Source organism: Sus scrofa, chromosome 10 (genome assembly GCF_054392235.1).
Source record: "Sus scrofa isolate SSC_HxYL_T2T_F1_AM1 chromosome 10, Sscrofa_HxYL_maternal_Yorkshire_Landrace_v2.0, whole genome shotgun sequence".
Taxonomy (NCBI): domain Eukaryota; kingdom Metazoa; phylum Chordata; class Mammalia; order Artiodactyla; family Suidae; genus Sus; species Sus scrofa.
In genome coordinates, this window is record NC_139392.1 from 78,271,761 (window position 1) to 78,291,110 (window position 19,350).

Below are 19,350 nucleotides of genomic sequence, written 5' to 3' on the forward strand. Positions count from 1 at the left end.
GTGACTAAATGCTTTTAACCAAAATGAGATGACACCAAGTTAAACTGTACTTGAAAGTATTCAAGAAGTATATATAAACTTATCCAAAAACTTAGCTAGAAAAATTCCATTAAACTGAGATATTCAGTGCCAATTTTCCCAAACGTTATAAAACTTCTATTTAAAGGTCCACCAATATCTAATGTTTCAGAATTTTTCTCATCACTATTTGTGGTCAAATTGTTGCTATAAATGGTGTTATAAGTGATTAACAGTATCTAAAACAGGATTTCTCATACATGAATGGAGAAAAGTGCCCTTTTTAAATTTATCTAAGTAATATAGAAAAGCTTAATTAAAGTAAAATGTGGAGTTCTCTGGTGGCCCAGCAGGTTGAAGATCCAGTGTTGTCACTGCTCTGCTGCAGGTTTGATCCCTGGCCTGAGAACGTCCACATGCCAAAGGTGCAGCCAAAAAAAAAAAAAGAAAGAAAGAAAGTAAAAAGTGATCCAAATTTCTCTACCCAGAAAAAAAAAAAAAAAAAAAAAAGGCTCTTCACACTATGTCTAATCAGTTATGATGGAGCATGATAATGGGAGAAAAAAGAATGTATACATGTATGTGTAACTGGATCGCCATGCTGTACAGTAGAAAAAAAATTGTATTGGGGAAATAACAATTAACAAATTATTAAAAAATTAAAATAAAAAAACTTAATCTTTTAAAGTATTTTCTTTCATATCACCAAATGTTTTAAGTAATTTTTATTGTATTTGACAAAACAAGAACCTTAGCCACAAAGCACCATACATCTACTCAAAGGAAGTATATATTGTTCTCTTTCAATTAGGGGCATGTCAATATGCTTCACTGCAAGCTCTTGAAATCAATATAGTTCCACTAAATTAAAACAAGAAAAAAGCAGGGTAAGACTAAGTCATATTCCTGTATTGAGCTTGTTTCCTTGGTGTTTGTTTAACATTCCAAAAAATGGAATTAGGCAAAGGCATGTTAAGTGTCACAGACCAATTAAGAATTCATTTGAATATAATCTGAGAAGCAAACCTTAGCTTCTGGAATGCTAAGAAAGAAGATCATTTTAGAAAGTCAGAGAAGCTGTAGAAAAACTGATGAAATGTACAGACAAAAAAGAGACCATGCAGCCCTCTTTTAAGAGAGGTCTCCAGGATCCTGCAGTCCAGCCAAAGTATCCCCTAAGGGCTATAGACTCTAGTCAAGATCCCTGCTCTGGAAAACCAATTTTTAAGTTTTAGAATAAAACACTGTGTTCTGGGAAACCTTTGGTCCAATGCTCCGGTACGAGCCTAGGAACCCTGATATTCGCCAGTTATTTTTTTCCCTCTCTCAGGGAGAAAAAAATGGAATTAACAGACCATGACTACTACTAAGCAACTTACCACAAGTCTTTGCGAGTTCTTTCCCAGAAGACACATATTGCAAGGAGGGTAGAGTATGTTACGCTTGCAAAATGCCTGTTAGGTTTGCAAAATGCCTGTAAGAATTTTCTCTCAGTGCACCCTTGCCAGTCAGGGTAGTTATTACAGAAAAATCAGCCTAGCGAACATGCCCCCAATGGTAGGAGAGCAATGGCTGGACATCTTCTCATTAACACTTTCTATTCAAGAGGAGGTGGTAGGGGCAAAACGCTGCCACCCTTTAGAGAAGAAACTCATTCAGCTGGACCACAGAGCCCAGCTGTGTGCTGCAGACAAATCCCTTTGTATTCACTTTTGCCCAAGTTATTAAGAATCTAGGACTATTTTAAGATTTTATGAAGAAATATCTCATTTGTAGATGCCCGAAAATCAGTGAGCATACGACCTAGGTATGGCGTAACATGGTTTGGGGTAGAAAACAAAGGGGACAGCAGAAAAACCCTTTGACTAATCATTAACTTTTAAAGCCACACTCCTTACTAACCCTAAAGAATCAAAAGTATGCTTCTTAAGAGAAATTCTTTACCCCTGATTTTGGCAAAGTCCTAAAGCAATTGCCTTTTAGGATGAGATTACTTTGCAAAACCATGCACGCAGACAACCTCCAATGCTATTACATGCATTTAGCTAAATCCTACATTCTGCATTTCTTGAATTGATTTAATGCAAGTGGAATGAATAGAGAAGCCAAAATACCGTGATCTGCCAAATATCATGGAGTTGCATCAGACACAAATTAATATATGAGAAAGTATCAAGGGAAAGTAACTATGGAGTAAAAATGGGGAAAGGAGGACAAAGGAGCACAAGGGTGAAGAGGAGGAGAGGGAAAAAGGGAGGAAGAGGAAACATTTAAATAGTGCTGGTGAGAGCAGGAGTGCGTGCCTGGGGGGTCAGGTAGCACCCAAGGAGTGAAAGCTTGACCCACCTGAGACAATACTCCTGGTCACCCCACATCCACAAATTCACAAAGAGCTCCTCGAAGACACAACTTTCAAAAACACAACTTTCACTAAGTGCCGCCATGAGTAATATAATTTACATTACATTTGGTGACAGTATCTTACCACTTCCCAAATTGTACTACTCAATGTTGAGAAAATACGCTTATCTAAAAATGGTTAGGAACCTTTTTGCCACAAGACGATAGACAATCAACAAATTTAAAATACCCTTCAACATGTTTATTCCATTTAAAATGCAACTCCTCCTGAAATTACCATTGTACAAACATACACAAACTTTGGAATGTCAAACACTTCAGAAACAAACACCTCTGGTCTATGAAGCATACTCAGAGGTCAAAAATCAGGAGTTTCCTTTGTGGCTCAGCAGTTAACGAACCCGACTAGGATCCATGTGGATGCGGATTAGATCCCTGGCCTCACTTAGTGGGTTAAGGATCCAGTGTTGCCACGAGCTGTGGTGTAGGTTGCAGATGTGGCTCGGATCCCTGGTTGCTGCGGCTGTGGTGTAGGCCCCCAGCTACAGCTCCAATTCAACGCCTAGCCTGCAAACCTCCATATGCCACAGGTGTGGCCCTAAAATAGCAAAAAAAAAAGTCACAAATCACAGCATCCTTGGAGGTCTTAACTGGTCCCTTGGTTTTTCTTGAATTATTACAGGAGAGGAGAGAGACAAAAAGTTGGTCATTGTTGCCCTAAAAGAGACTGCCAGTGATTTCCCCAGTAAAAATGGTTTATTTGAGGTCAACAAAGAATTGCAAATGGGGTCTGTTACCATACCAAGCCAGGTGCAGGAGTGAGGAGAGAGCTCATTTAAAGAGGAAAAAAGGAAGAAGGAAGTGCTATAGTAAACAAAGAGTCCGCTATAGGAACTGAGAGTTCACAGTGGCTTTTTATTGGCTGAGTTGTGACAGTCTCTCAGTGGCTGAGCTCTGGCCACACAAGAAGAGAAATTCTCTTCCTCTTGGGCTCCTCTATGGTCATAGGGCATGAGAGCTCCCCCTCCTGGCTTCCTAACTCTTTTAATTGAGGTTTCTATTTATTAACTTTTACATCATAAAATCTATTTTTTCTCTATGCAGATTAACCTGTTTTTGTTTTGTTTTGTTTTTTTCCCATGGCTGCAGCAACTGGAAGTTCCGGGACCAGGGATAGAACCCACACCTTGACAGCCACCTGAGCCACAGCAGCGACAATGCCAGATCCTCAAGCAGCAGAGCCACCAGGGAACTCCTAACCTGTTCTATTTTAGTTAAAACCAACAGTGGTATTTTGAGGAACCAGGTACATCTAAGACACTGAACAATCAAAGCAGATCTTTTTTTTTTTGGTGGGGGGGGGCGAGGGCGGACTGCACCCATGGCATAAAGAACTTCCCAGGCCAGGGGTCAAATTCTCACCACATCAGTGACAATGCCGGATCCATATCCTGGTAGGAACACCAGGGGACTCCACAATGGATCATTTTTAGCATCCCCTTCTCCTATATGCCAAAAGTAATAACTGTGCAATAATCATTAACAATCATTTTCTTGATTCATTCTTTACTTTTAAAACAAATAACTTACGATTAAAATAAAAAAGAAATGTCAATTTAAAGACATTATTCAGCGTTTCCCCTGTGGTACAACAGGATCAGCAGTGTCTATGAAGTGTCAGGACATAGGTTCAATCCTTGGCCCAGCACAGTGGGTTAAAGATCTGGGGTTGCTGCAACTGCAGCATAGATTACAATTGAAACATGGATCTGATCCCTAGCCTGGGAGCTCCATATGCTGTAGGGTAGCCAAAAAAGAAAAAAAAAAAAAAAGAGATTATTCAAATATAATAAAATACCTCACATGTGAGCTAAAATTTGCACCTACTAAATACAAACATTACAAACATATTTCAGAGATATTAATGGGTTCAGTTCCGTATCACTGCAATAAATTAAGCCACACAAATTTTTTGTTTCCCTGTGCATATAAAAGTTGTTTACACTATACTATAGTCTAATGTGTCGTGTAGCATTGTATATTTTTAAAAGACACATCTAATTTTAAAACATGCTAAACGTTATCTGAGCCTTCGGCGAGTCCTAATCTTTTTGCTGGTGAAGGATCTTGCCTTGATGTTGATGGCTGCTGACTGATCAGGATGGTGGTTGCTGAAGGCTGGGGTGGCTGTGGCAATTTCTTAAAATAAGACAATGAAGTTTGCCATATCAGTTGACTCTTCCTTTCATGAACAATTTCTCTGCAGCATGTAATCTGTTTGATAGCATTTTATCTATAGTAGAAGTTCAATATTGGAGTCAATCCTCTCAAACGTTGCTGCTGTTTTATCAAATAAGTTTATGCAATATTCTAAATCCTTGGCTATCATTTCTGCAATCTACACAGCATCTTCACCAAGAGTAGTTTCCATCTCAAGAAACCACTTTCTTTGCTCATCCATAAGAAGCAACTCCTCATCCGTTAAAGTTTTATCATGAGATTGTAGCAGGTCAGTTACATCTTACAGCTCTGCTTCTAATCTTAGTTCCCTTGCTACTTCTACCATATCTACAGTTACTTTCTTTACTGAAGGCTTATGTCCCTCAAAGTATTCCATGACGGGTGGAGTCAACTTCTTCCAAACTCCTATTAATGTTGAAATTTTGACCTCTTCCCATGTATCACAAGTGTACTTAATGGCATCTAGAATAGTGAATCTTTTCCAGAAGGTTTTCCATTTACTTTACCCAGATCCATCAGAAGAATCACTGGATATGAAGCTATAACCAAATATATATTACAAAATATATTTCTTAAATAATAAGACTTGAAAGTCAAAACCAGTCCTTCATCCATTGACTTCAGAATGGATGTTGTGTTAGAGGCATAAAAACAATATTATACATCTCCATCTGAGTTCTTGCGTGACCAGGTGCATTGTCCATGAGCAGTAATATTTTCAGTTTTTTTATTTTTTTTGGCCACACAAAAAACATACGGAAGTTCACGGAGCCACCAGAGCACTCTTTTTTTTTTTTTTTTTTTTTTTGGAGCAATAATACTTTGAAAGGAATCTCTTTTTTTCTGAGTAGTATGTCCCAGTAGGCTTAAAATATTCAACGAGCCCTGTTGTAAACAGATGTGATGACATACAGGCTTTATTGTTCCATTTACAGAACACAGGCAGAGTAGATGTAGCACAATTCTTAAGGGCCCTAGGATTTTCAAAATGGTAGATGAGCCTTGGCTTCAACTTGATGTCGCCAGCTACATTAGCCACTGGGTGCGTCGGCCTATCCATTGAAGATTTGAAGTCAGGCATTGACTTCTCTCTAGCTATGAAAGTCCCAGATGGCATTTTCTTCCAATAGAAGGCTATTTCATCTACATTGAAAATCTGTTGTTTAGTGTAGCCACCTTCATTAACGATCTTAGCTAGATCTTTAGAATAATTTGCTGCAGCTTCTACATCAGCACTTGGCTGCTTCACTTTGTACTTTTATAGTATGGAGATGGCTTCTTTCCTCAAACCTCATGAACCAGCCTCTGCTGGCTTCAAAACTTTTCTTCTGTAGGAATTCCTGCTGTGGCGCAGTGGGTTAAGAATCCAACCACAGTGGCTTGGGTTGCTGTGGAAGCACAAGTTCAAGCCCCAGCCTGGTGCAGAGAGTTAAAGGATCCAGTGTTGCCCCAGCTACAGTGTAGGTCAAAGATATGGCTCTGATTCAATCCCTGGCCCAGGAACTTCCTTTTGCCATGGGTGTGGCCATTAAAGACAAAACAAACAAACAAAAACTTTTCTTTTGTAGCTTCCTCACCTCTCTCAGCCTTCATAGAACTGAAGACAATTACAGCCTTGATCTGGATTAGTATTTGGCTTAAAGGAATGTTATGGCTGGTCTGATCTTCTATCTAGATTGATAAAACTTCTTCCAAGTCAGCAATTAAGGCTGTTGTGTTTCACTTATCATCTGTGTATTCACTGGAATAGCACATTAAATTTCCTTCAAGAACTTTTCCTTTGCAGTGACAACTTGGCTAACTGTTTGGCACAAGAGGCCCAGCTTTCAGCTTATCTCAGGTTTCAATATGCCTTCCTCATTGAGCTTAACCATGTCTAGCTATTAATTTAAAGTGAGAGACATAACAACTCTTTAATCACTTGTATACTTAGAGGCCATTGTGGAATCTGAAAAAAGGACAGACTGAACTTCTTTGCAGAACAGACGCTAACTCACAGATTTTGAAAAACTTATGGTCTCCAAAGGAGACAGTTTGGGGGATAGGGGGATGTGCTTGGGTTGTGGGATGGAAATCCTACAAAATTGGATTGTGATGATCATTGTACAACTACAAATGTAATAAATACATTGAGCAATAAAAAAAGAAAAAAAAAAGAAAGAAAAAGACAAATGCACCCATATGTTCATTGCAGCACTATTCACAATAACCAAGACATGGAAACAACTTAAATGTCCATTCACAGATGAATGGATCAAGACGACATGGTATATATACACAATGGAATACTACTCAGCCATAAAAAAGAACAAAATAATGCCATTTGCAGCAACATGGATGGAACTAGAGATTCTCACACTAAGTTAAATAAGTCAGAAAAAGAAAGACAAATACTATATGATATAACATATCTGGAATCCAATATATGGCACAAATGAACCTTTCCACAGAAAAGAAAATCATGGAAATGGAAACAGTCTTGTGGTTGCCAAGAGGGAGGGGGAGGGAAGTGGGATGGATTGGGAATTTGGGGTTAATAGCTGCAAACTATTGCCTTTGGAATGGATAAGCAATGAGATTCTGCTGTATAACACTGGGAACTATATCTAGTCACTTATGATGGAGCACAATGTGAGAAAAAATAATGTATACATGTATGTGTGACTGGGTCACCTTGCTGTACAGTAGAAAATTGACAGAACACTTTAAAACAGCTATAATGGAAAAAATAAAAATCATTAAAAATAAAAGCATAAGAAGTACCTTGGACCCTTGTAAATATGCAGAATCTTCACTCCTACCCAGGACTCTAAGGTTAGGTGATTCTGAAGTGCTCAAATCTTGAGAACCACTCCTTTAAGGCAGTGTTTCCTGTTTTAAAAAATTGAGGTATAACTGAGACGTAACACTATTCATTTCAGGTGTACAACATAATGATTCAGCATTTTCATATATTGTGAAACGATCACCACGATTAGGGGAGGAAAAAATTTTCCTCTAAACTTCTAGGTTCTTTAGCTGATCTAATAAATAAGTTAACATTAAACATACTGACAGGAGAAAAACAAATTTAATTACATATCTATGAAAGCCCCAGAGATATGAGACCCAAGGGCAAGGCGGGCACTCAAGGCTTATATGCTGTCCTGAACTCAGGAATGAGATAGGGGTCTAGGGATTCGCTGGGGTGGAAGGTAATTCACAAGACAATAAAAGCAGGTGTTTGGTTATTAGGTGTTTGCCCTGCCATACAGGTAGGTTATTCCAATAAAAGTTATCTCAGGTAATAGTGCTCTCTCTCTGAGCCAAGTCTCCTACCTAAATTCTTTCATGTAGTTAAGAGGGAAGTTAAAAGCTCTTCTGAGTAGTTGGGGCCTTGACTGTCCTCATCTCAAAATAATCTACCTGCCAAAGGGGCACATTTGAGGGAGGCTCATTCTGAACTCTTCCGAGTCTAGTTAACATCTATTATTACACACAGTTACAAAAAAATGTTTTCCTTGTGATGGGAACTTTTAAGACCTCCTCTTTCAGCAATTCTTAGCAATTCTCTTTGGAACTTTCGAATCATCAATACAGTATTTGTAACTATAGTCACCAGGTTTTACCTTACATCCACAGGACTTTTTATATTTTATATTTTTAAACTTACAAAAATATAAAAATTTAAAAAATATATATATAATACATAAAATATTTTAAGTTAAATTTTATAACTGGAAATATGTACCTTTTGACTCAGGTGGGATTTTCTTAACTTGAGAAATCTAAAGAATTCTGGGACATTTGTTAAGTGCCAGGATTCTACTCCTTACACCCTGTTCAGGGCAATGGAAACAGAATTATTTTCTAGAAGGGGCTTAGTAACCTTTAAATGTAACAAATTCCTTCAGGAGATTTTTATCACTAGGCAAATTAGGAAACACAGCTTGAAGTCAGCAGCAGCTCACATTTATTAAACCCACGCTGCATGCAGGGTCCAAGGCACGCCTTTCTTTTTGTGTGTTTGCTTATTTACTCCTAAGAGAACAATTCCATGCAGTGATGCCTCAGCTCCATTTCACAAAGTTAAGTGCCCCTCTTCATCAGTCCATTAAGAAGGGTGGATTTTACCATTTAAATCTCAGGGCAATCTCATTTCACATATTCCTAGTTTCTTAGATTAGATTTGGAGCTCTCTAATCCCACGAGATTAAGCACCAATTCATAGTTCTCATATAAAACACACTATAAACTCTTTTGCATAACACAGGATCTCAATACATATCATTGCTTCTAAGAAATCAAAGAATCATTCTGTTTTTTGTCCAGTGCGTTTGGCAGTGGAAAAGCCTACCTTGATTTTGCAGATGTGGATACAGGAGTTGGCAGTAGACTCTGTTGCTGAAAGCAGAGACCTTTTGAGTTATTCTGGCTGGGAGTCAGAATCCTGCAGAAACTGAACCAGGAAAAGGAAAACAGAAAGATCATCTGGTTTGGCTGGCTCTCCTAGCCGGATCCTGGCAGGGGAAGAGAATTTTAGTGCAGAAGAGCAAGGTAATGGATATTTCCAGTTTCCTGTCACACCCCTTCTCTCACAGGCTTATCCACATTCTAATCAGCCTTCTGAGACTAAGAGTTTCCAGTTTACTAAAAGCCCATACTTATCTTTCCCTTTCTAATTCCTTTTACACTTGCCTGTACTTTACACGATGTGCACATTTTAGGCTTCCCTAGTCTCTGATTATTCAATAACACAAAAGCTAACACTTTTAAACTCTGTGCCATGCACCTCTGACCTGAAGTCGATCAGAAAATGGGTATACTGTTTTCTTAACACCTGTTATTCCAACTCCTTCAATGTGAGGAAGCTTTCCTTGCTCTGAAATTCAAAAATCACTCTCTTGAAACTTAAAGACATACTAAATAATAGGTTTAAGTACCTATTATCTCTCAAGTTTTCTTTTAATTTCCATTTTCTTTTTAATCGTAACATACTGGGGGAAAAAGCTATCCATAGCTTCATTTTTTTCCTCAGATAAAACTAAAAGAGAGAGGCTCACAAGGTTAATAATTTGCCTAAAATCGTGTATTTGGTAGGAAGAAGCAGCAGCTTTTGAAAACTATTAGGTCTGACTTTGAACTTCATACTCTTTCCACCACATTAGTTTTTTTAAAAATGTTTACTAAAGCATCGTTGATTTACATTGTTGTGCCAGTTTCTTTTGTATCTTTCCACCATATTGTGATGCTCATGTTCAAGCTATTTTGTTCACTGTTTCATATGTGTATGTCTCATCTCTTCCAGTACATGAGAAACATATTCACCTAAACATGGAATGCTAAGCACTCAGGAGGAATGCCATAAAAAGAAGTGATGACTTCTCTCCTCAGCCATACCAACTTCACTAAATCATCTTTTAAAACCCCCCAATCAAAAAACAACCAAGTTGGCTTTTCAGGATACTCATACCAGAATCAGAAATCATTCAGTGATATCCTCAGAATATAGGACCCCTGCTTAAGCAATCTCAACATTTGTTCCTGGACTTTTCACACCCTGTGGGACCTTCTTTCGTGATGCCTTTCCACTCCGTAGACCATTGATTCCAGAGATACAGGAGCTGTGTTCTTTCCAACAGTTATCTTGGGTTATTCAACACGGGGAAAGATTTTCTTTGCTCTGTGCATTGAAAATTGCTCAGTTGGAACTTTAAAAAGTTATGTCAGGACATCATTTTTAATATTTAATGGGTCTATACGTTCTGTTGTCTGCTTTGCCTACCCAGTAGTTATACTTTTGTTTCTTATCAACTACAGAATGGACAAGATGGCAATGATGTGTACATCTCTTCCAAAACTTCAGGTGAAAAATCAAAAGAGGGTAGGGATCACCTTTCATTTAAGAAAAAAATGTCCAGGTATTGGGTGGAGATCAAATTTTCTGCTCACCTCAACCTGGGTTCCTACTTCTCTCCAGGGCTACTGTTCCTCCTGATTCATGCTGTCAGTCTTCTTGCTTAGACTATCCCAAGAGCCCCCTCACTCTAACCTTTCTGTCATTTATTCTCTACTCAGCACAGTGATATTTTTAGACAGTAAGTCAAATGTTTTGTTTACTCTCCTGTTAAAAATCCTCCAACTTCTTCCCGGTTTGCTTACCATAAAGTCCAAACTCCTTGCCTACAAGACTCTATATGGCCTGGCTCCTGGCCACATCTCCAACCTCATCTAACACCTCATTGCATAAATACCTGTTGAATAAATGAATGAATAACACCTTTCAATTTTTCAGATATAAACCAGCTTCACAGAAAAAACAATAATGCTAGAACGTAACAAATTTACTGTCGTGTTCCTGTGGATGGCAACTAGCTGATAATCGATGAGGGTAACCATGTCTATTATTCATCGTTATCTCTGCTGTGTTCAAGCAAAGAAAGCTGACTCCACTCCCGCTCTACCTCTGTGGGTATTTTGTGAAAGACTCTTTTTCCTTTTTTGCTGACTGATAGTTAAATGTGAACTCCTGCAATAATACTCACAATACATTAGCCAAATCATATTCTCTTTGGGGGAATCAAGTTTGTACCAAGGATCATCAGTTGGCTGATACCTATTAGTTAAAATCAATCAGGTATTAGCTGTTCTGGTGATGATGTATTTGATCGTTACTCATAACATCAATCAGACATTCTTTGAAATTCATATGAAAGGGGGTTCCCTGGTGGCTCATCAGGTTAAGGATCATCACTGCTATGGCTCAGGTCACTGCTGTGCTATAGGTTCAATCCCTGGCCCAGGAACTTACACATGCCACAGGTGCAGCCAAAAAAAAAAAAAAAAAAAGTGCTTATTCTATTCTGAGAATCCTCATCAGAAGACAATGCTTCATCCTCAAGATGTCAAACTTGCTTCCAAAGGATAAATTATCCTTGTACAAAAATAGACTGTAGATAAAGCCCTCAATTTTACTTGGGTATATCCAAGACTAAAGTGACTCAGATTGTTCCTTAAATTTACATTTAGAAAAGTAAAAGATTTTAAGTAAAAATAAAAGGTTAGTTTGAAAACATAGTTAACTTTTATAGGTTATGATTTTCTTACCCATCACTTAACAAATATTTATTTATACTAGGTAGGTGAAAGAGCTATTTGAATTCTAGAAGTAGATTCTTCAAATCTTACTTAAAAGCTCAAACTGAGCTCTTAATCAGATAAGTGATATAGTTTCATGTTCCAGGATGATTTATGATTCATAGTGCCTGTCCTTCATTCCTATTTTGTTTACTGGAATAGCCCAAATTTCACAAGATCCCATTCAGCCTGAAACTCTACTTTCATAAGTAAGTCAGCTAGATTCCCTCTCAAAGGCAACTGAAAAAAATGCAGGGTCCCATTTCCCAGAGATCTTTAATCTAAACTGAAAGTAAATCCAGATGCTTCAATATTTTTTTAAGACAGGATCATTTAGTTTCTTACTTTCAAAATATAGTCTTTTAAATCTAGATATGAATGACTCAAGTGTGCAGAATCAGCAAACATGCAGAACAATAAGACAAATTTACACTAATGAGATTTATTATATCAACTGAGAGTCACAAGAGCTTCACATGCTCTAATAAACCCAGGGAATGCATAAGAGCCAACAATGCCAAGAACATATGAAAAGAAAAGTTCAGATGTCAGACGTGGTTCATTGACATCTTTAGAAATGGATTATTTCCAAATTGAAAATCTGATTTGAAAAGAAATCTTATTTAAACAGAATTTTAAAAAAAAATTTATCAGAGTTCCTGTCATGGAGCAGTGGAAACGAATCCAACTAGGAACCATGAGGTTGCAGGTTCGATCCCCGGCCTCGCTCAGTGTGTTAAGGATCCGGCATTGCTGTGCTCTGTGGTGTAGATGGCAGATGTGGCTCAGATCCCACGTGGCTGTGGCTGTGGTGTAGGCTGGCAGCTGCAGCTCCGATTAGATCCCTAGTCTGGGAACCTCCATATGCCATCGGTGCAGCCCTAAAAAAAAAAAAAGGACAAAAGACAAAAAAAAAAAAAAAAAAAAAATTATCACCAGCATAAGGAAAGTTCTTGGTTTTTAAAAAAAATTGAACGTCTAATAGTAACTCTTAAAAAAAATCAAGTGGAGTTCCCTGGTGGCTCATCAGGTTAATAAGGATCCAGCATTGTCACTGCTGTGGCTCAAGTTCTATCCCTAGCCTGGGAACTTCTGCATGTCATGGGTGAGGTCCAAACAAAAACATCAAGCAAGGAAATTCAAAATGGAAGATAGTCTATAGACTACAAGAAACTTGGGCACAAATAGAATAGTTCTTCAAAACTGAGGCATAGACTGCTCAAATATAATACTTCTCTTTCAGGGGTAAATTGCTTTAATATATTTTTCTTTACTTCACAGAATCACAACACAACTTAGGCACAAAGGAGAAACCTGTGTCAGTCAACCTTCATAATTCTGCAATTTCTCTTCCTCTAAAATCCATTTCTATGTTATGTTTACACTTGATCTTAGCCAAAAGGCCGAGAAGCGATTCTATGTTATGTTTAAATGTTAACATGGTGAAGCCTAAAGAACACTTAATCAAAAAAAAAAAAAAAAAGAACACAATCAGGTATACAAAGTGATTTAAGAGAACCTTTCTTCCCAAATTTAATTTAGCGAATTTGAAAAAACCAACAGGAATAGACTCTTGGTACTTAATGGAACTGTATGCCAACTCAAACTATTTTTTATTAAAACCAATCTCTTTAACCTAATTCTTTATTTTAAATTAACACTAATTTATTTTTCAAACTAAGCTTACAGCTTAAAATATCTTTAACACAAGCTGCTATAAAGAATGTTTTTACTACGAATTATTTCAAGTCCAAAAACAATTATCCCCACAGAGAAAAGGGGATTTAGTCATGGTTCCTATACATTATTTTTTTTCACTAATATTCATCAACTTAGCTAAAGTTTTCCCACTCTTTATAGAAAAAAAATGGTTAAGTGTATTTCATTTGACAAAAATCCATATTTACACAGCCATATATTTCCCCCATTTCTAGGTTCTAGATAACCAGAAGCACCCAGAGGCTAGAGAGGGTATATCGTTACTTATTACCAGTCCTTACTCATTACCAATCCAGAGAAACAGTTTTGAGACCTGGGCCACTCTTGAGTATTAAGGTCCATCTTACATTAATTAGGACTGATTTAACTGCAAGCATCCCAACCAAAGAAAGGTATCCCTGAGATTTAGAGCATTCCAGAGCACTGAAGTGAGTGTAAGCTCTATAAGACTCTTAATGCTGGGCCTTCTAAAGCCCAGATCCTCCTGCTCTAGGCTGATCCACTGCCCAGCCTTTAACCTGGAGTCACCTCTCATCCAGACAGATGCCTATTTCCTGGACCCTTTGTCTTAACTTTCCTTGGTTTACACCCTTGTGTAGGTAGAACTTCTTTCAGTGGATTTCTCAGAAAAATTGAGACATTGTTTTGAGACTTAAATATCTGACGGTGTGTTTACTCTCACTCTTAATAGTTTAGCTGGTGTAGCAAATATTATTTTCAGTTTCACCCAAGATCTTTCAGTCACCTTCTCCTTGAGTCTCACTTTTCCAAGGTAGAATCTAGAATGTGCTCTTCTTAGCTACTGGGCTGAAGGGAAGGAGGTACATAGCCTAAACTCTTCTAACGATACATACCTGTACGAGACTTCAATTCAGAAGTAAGGGATGTGAGGTAGTAGCTGCTCACAGAAAATCCATCTTTTTGGTCAGTGATGGTATTTCCTCTATTTGAGGCATCTACTCTGGAGGGGAGGGGTGGCTCAAGAGTGAAGCTTCTTTTCATGCTGCCAGCTGTGTGGTCTGTGCCAGGTGTGGTAGCAGGTATGTCTTCTCAGGTGCAGCTCCCACAGTGGTCTTGGGTGTGGACTAGCAACGTGGCATTCAAGTCTGCACACTCTGGCTCACCAGAAAATTCCATAAACCACCCAAGCAAGTAATCTGAGGTCAATAAATCTCTTATTGCTTCAACTAATATATAGATTCTGCTGTTGAAAATTAAGACTACTAACTGATATAGCTGGATATAAGAGTGATAGCTTGGAAATGGTTTTCCCTCAGAATTTGCAAAGCATTTGTCCATGGTCTTCTGCGATGATGTTTCTCTTGAAAAGCCTGATGCCATTCTTGTCCCTAAGCATCTGGATGTGACTTATTTTTCCTCTCTGAAGGCTTTGGGTTATTCTTTTTATCCCTAATACTCTGGAGTTTCTCAATGAAATGCCACGATGTGGGCTTTTGCACTCATTTAGCTGCCACACACAGTTGTACATGTTGTGCACTGTACCACTTTAGGTTACACCTCAATTTGTAGACACACCTGTCTGACTGTCCACAAAGACCCCATGGACAGAGTGTAGGACTTCACACTGTGGAGATGACTGCCCTTGGGTTCCGGGAAATCATTTATATAATCTTTCCTCTCAACCATTTTCCTTGTTCTGTCTCTGGAAAACCTATCAGCCAAGTATTGAGCTTCCAAGATCAATCTTTTTCTTATTTGGTCCCTATTTTCCATTCCATGTCTCCTTGTTTCACTTCCTAAGAGATTTCCTCTACTTCATCTTCCAAACTTCTACTGAATATTTAACTTCAGCTGTGCTATTTTTAATTCAGAAGAGTTCTTTTTAAAAAAAGCAATCCCTTATCTCTCTGAAGATATCAATTATAGATTGACTTTGTTCTTATTTTAGCTTTTCTTCTATTCACTGCTTTATGTTTCCTTTCTCTTTCCTTTTCACTTGCTATTCCTTTTTCACTTGTGTCACTCTTTTGCTTTAGATAGGATGCCAAATGCCTCAGTTTGAACCCCAGCCAATTTGACTCCAAAGACCTTTGTTATGAGCAAAATAATTTGTGCAAGGTATAATGATTACAGCCTCCTTTTTTTTTTTTTTTTTTTTTTTTTTTTTTTTTTCTTTTTGCCTTTTCTAGGGCCGCTCCCATGGCATATGGAGGTTCCCAGGCTAGGGGTCTAATCGGAGCTGTAGCCACTGGCCTACACCACAGCCACAGCAACGCAGGATCCAAGTCTGCAACCTACACCACAGCTCACGGCAACGCCAGATCCTTAACCCAAGGAGCAAGGCCAAGGATCGAACCCACAACCTCATGATTCCTAGTCAGATTTGTTAACCACTGAGCCACGACAGGAACTCCACAGCCTCCAATTTTTAAAGATCTACACCACATAACCTATGAGTATACATAGTACTTAGCACAGTACCTACTATTCTCCACGGAGTCATTATTTGTTGAATGAATATTCACTTCCTATCTTCAAGAAGTACTTTCCTTGCTAGTTCCCATTGCGGCTCAGCTGTTTACAAACCCAACTGGTATCCACAAGTATGTGGGTTTGATCCCTGGCCTCGCTCAGTAGGTTAAGGATCTGGCACTGCCATGAGCTGTAGTGTAGACATGGTTGGATCCCGTGTGGCTGTGGCTGTGGTGCAGGCCAGTGGCTGCAGCTCCAAGTTGACCCCTAGCCTGGGAACTTCCATATGCTCTGGGTACAGCCCTAAAAAAGTAAAAACAAACAAAACAAAAAACAAAACCTTTATTTTTCTTCTCTACTCAGCATATTAGTGTGGCTTTCCCAGGGCACCTTCTCACCTCTGTAAAAGTGGAGATACACTGACTCAGGTATTGTCACCTGTATTCCTTGGACCTCTTTTCTCCAGGCATCACACAGACCAACACTCTTCTTGTGACAACACAATCCCACAACTGGTCAGAGAGATATACAGACAGAAAATTTGGATACCGATCCTTGGGTCAGTTATACTTTCCTTTATAGCAATTTTTGATTCACTCCTGCTAAGGAATATGCTTGTAGTATAGCTGCCTACAACTGGGAGAACCCGCTCCTGCTCAAAAAAAACTTCAGTAACCATCTCTTCGGATATGTTATCATTGCAGTTGGCTGCTCTGACCTGTATATTTAAAGATTCTTTTTTTTTTTTTTTTTTTTTTTTTTTTTTTGGTCTTCTTCCAGGGCTGCACCATGGCATATGGAGGTTCCCAGGCTAGGGGTCGAATTGGAGCTGTAGCCACTGGCCTACATCAGAGCCACAACAATGCAGGATCCGAGCCACATCTGCAACCTACACCATAGCTCATGGCAACGCCAGATCCTTAACGCAAGGAGCAAGGCCAGGGATTGAACCCGAAACCTCATGGTTCCTAGTCGGATTCCTTTAACACTGAGCCACAACAGGAACTCCATATTTGAAGATTCTTATTAACCTTAACCTCAGGGGAGACTCCAAAAGTATCCACTAAAACATAGGATGTTTGTTTGTTTCTTTTTTAGGGGTAGAGGTGGGGTTTGCTTATTTTCTTTTAAAGACTTAGTAAATTAGTAAAAATTAGGAAAGACCACCTAATTTTAGGCAGAGTAGACTAATAAAACTATTCTAAAAGAAAACCAAGCAAGACAATGTAAAAGAAAGATAATTTAAAAATAGAGAAAGAGGGAAAAGTAAAACCAGCAACTTCCCAAAAAACCAAGATCTGTAAGAACCTAAAAAAGGAAATGTTTTATTTATCATTCTTTCTGAAGAAAACCAAGATTTGTGCTGAAGGTCAGACGTTCAAGATATTTCTGATATACTAAAGAACAATTAAGAATAGAATAGAAAAACAGCAGCCTTCTCAAAATACGGAAATCTTTACAACACGTACATATTTAACCTGCGGCAAATACATCACTGAGGAGCTGATTGGGAACCCTAAATTACGCAACTTTTAATTATGCTTTTATATCTTTGTAATGTGAAACTAGTTAAAGTATATTTTTTCACTTTGTTCTCAGACACTTCAATACTATCATCTTCTTCTCAAAAGAATTTTCTTCTTCCCTTTTTGTTACAACAGCTTATTAGCTTAACTATTCGAATTGCACTGTCTATTCATATAGGGTCAGGCTATTTTCAAAATCAGTATAGCCATCTCTTTGCAAATTGCCACAATTCTGAGTAGTAGTGACATCTGCCAACACTCAACCAATAAAATGAAAATGTAATGAAAAATCTGTCAGAGAACTACTTTCCATTGAAAAGTTCAACATATATCTTTTTTTTCTTTCTAGTTCCCAGGCTAGGGGTTGAATCAGAGCTGCAGCCACCAGCCTACATACAACACAGCCACAGCAATGCCAGATCCTAGTCACGTCTGCTACCTATACCATAGCTCACAGCAACTCTGGCTCCTTAACCCACTGAGCAAGGCCAGGGATCCAACCCGCATCCTCATGGACACTAGTCAGGTTCGTTACCACTGAGCCATGACAGGAACTCCCAACATATATCTTAAATCTCTCTTTGTCCTGGAATTACTGAGGAGTTCTATATACACCTAGAATTACTGAGGTGTCTCAGGCACTGACTGTTTTTTGAGACACGAGCACTGTTTAGATTTAATGAAGAAAGGGTAAATTACTTACTCCCCCAAGTCTGCACTTTCCAACAAGATGGCAAAGGCAGTGAAATGACTGCTAAGAATTTCCTAACTCTGTTCATCTACTTCTTTCACTCCTATTACATCACCAGTAGAGCTCAAATTTCACTGCAAGAAACAGAAAGAGTGAATGTTTCCTGTTTGTCATTAGGAATGAAAGCCTTATTTGAGTTTATTTTACAAACTGGCTACACAGGTGTTACACGACACATGGGTATAAATTCCCTCCACGGTTACCGAATTTGCATGCCACTTTGTTGTACCTTGAAATACAACCACATAGTCCACTGCTAAAATTATTCTGTGAACTTGTAATATAAGTGGAATATTGGTGTAGACTCAATTATTACTTCAAGCATACATCACTGAGGCTGTCTCTCTACACACTGCCCATATATTTGACATCAACACTTGTGAAAATCACTCCAGTAAAAGTACAAGAGGGAGCAGGAGAGGGAGTGGGAGGAAGAAGAGAAGGTTCTACTTTAACTGCTTTAAGACATAAAATGCACATGTACTACTAGAGCAATTTTGGTTTTTTTTTTGTTTTTTTCCCAAATTGTCATTGCCTAGATTTTATTTGTCAGCATATCGAAGCAGGGTACCTACTGAATCTGTTCAACCATTCTAATCAATAAGAGCAAAAACATTTTACTTTTAATGAAAGAGAAGGCCAGGATGAGGAAGACTCACTTATTTACACAATGTAGACACAATACACATTTACTGAAGAAGTATGAGAGGAAATTTAAAAAAAATTCATATTTATGGGAGTTCCTGTGATGGCTCAGCAGTAACGAATCTGACTCATATCCATAATGACATGGGTTCGATCCATGGCTTTGCTCAGTGGATTAAAGATCCAACATTGCCGTGAGCTGTGGTGTAGGTCACAGATGCGGCTAGGATCCCGCGTTGCTGTGGCTGTGGTGTGGGCTGGCAGCTACAGTTCTGATTCGACCCCTAGCCTGGGAATTTCCATATGCGGCGGGTGCAGCCCCAAAAAGACAAAAATAAAAATTGAAAAAAATTCGTATTTGTAGTAAACCTACGTGTACCAGGATTTAGAGTTTTTGATGAAGACCTGATATTTGAATTATTTCATGATTAGCACATCTTGGTGGACTGGAAAACTAAACACAAAAAATGCATAGCACGGTAACTAGACTTACCATGGCGATCATTTTGAAATGTAGAAATATTAAATCACTATGTTGTA

At 38.4% G+C, this 19,350-nt stretch overlaps 1 non-coding gene and 1 pseudogene across 4 annotated transcripts in view; both read right to left on the reverse strand.

The window, feature by feature from the left end:
• The window catches only part of LOC100738624 (uncharacterized), a 116,255-nt gene that overhangs the window by 93,914 nt on the left and 2,991 nt on the right, over nucleotides 1–19,350 (reverse strand). For 2 of the 4 annotated variants that reach the window (XR_014818028.1, XR_014818030.1), the window contains exons 2-3: nucleotides 8,957–9,058; nucleotides 7,384–7,491 (exon numbers count right to left, since the gene is read on the reverse strand). This is a non-coding gene — a transcript (uncharacterized LOC100738624). Of the gene's footprint in view, nucleotides 1–1,397; nucleotides 1,550–7,383; nucleotides 7,492–8,350; nucleotides 8,439–8,956; nucleotides 9,296–19,350 lie in introns of those variants that run through there. The other 2 variants (XR_014818027.1, XR_014818029.1) reach the window with 2 other exon arrangements.
• Nucleotides 12,998–13,151, reverse strand: LOC146399537 (U2 spliceosomal RNA; annotated as a pseudogene).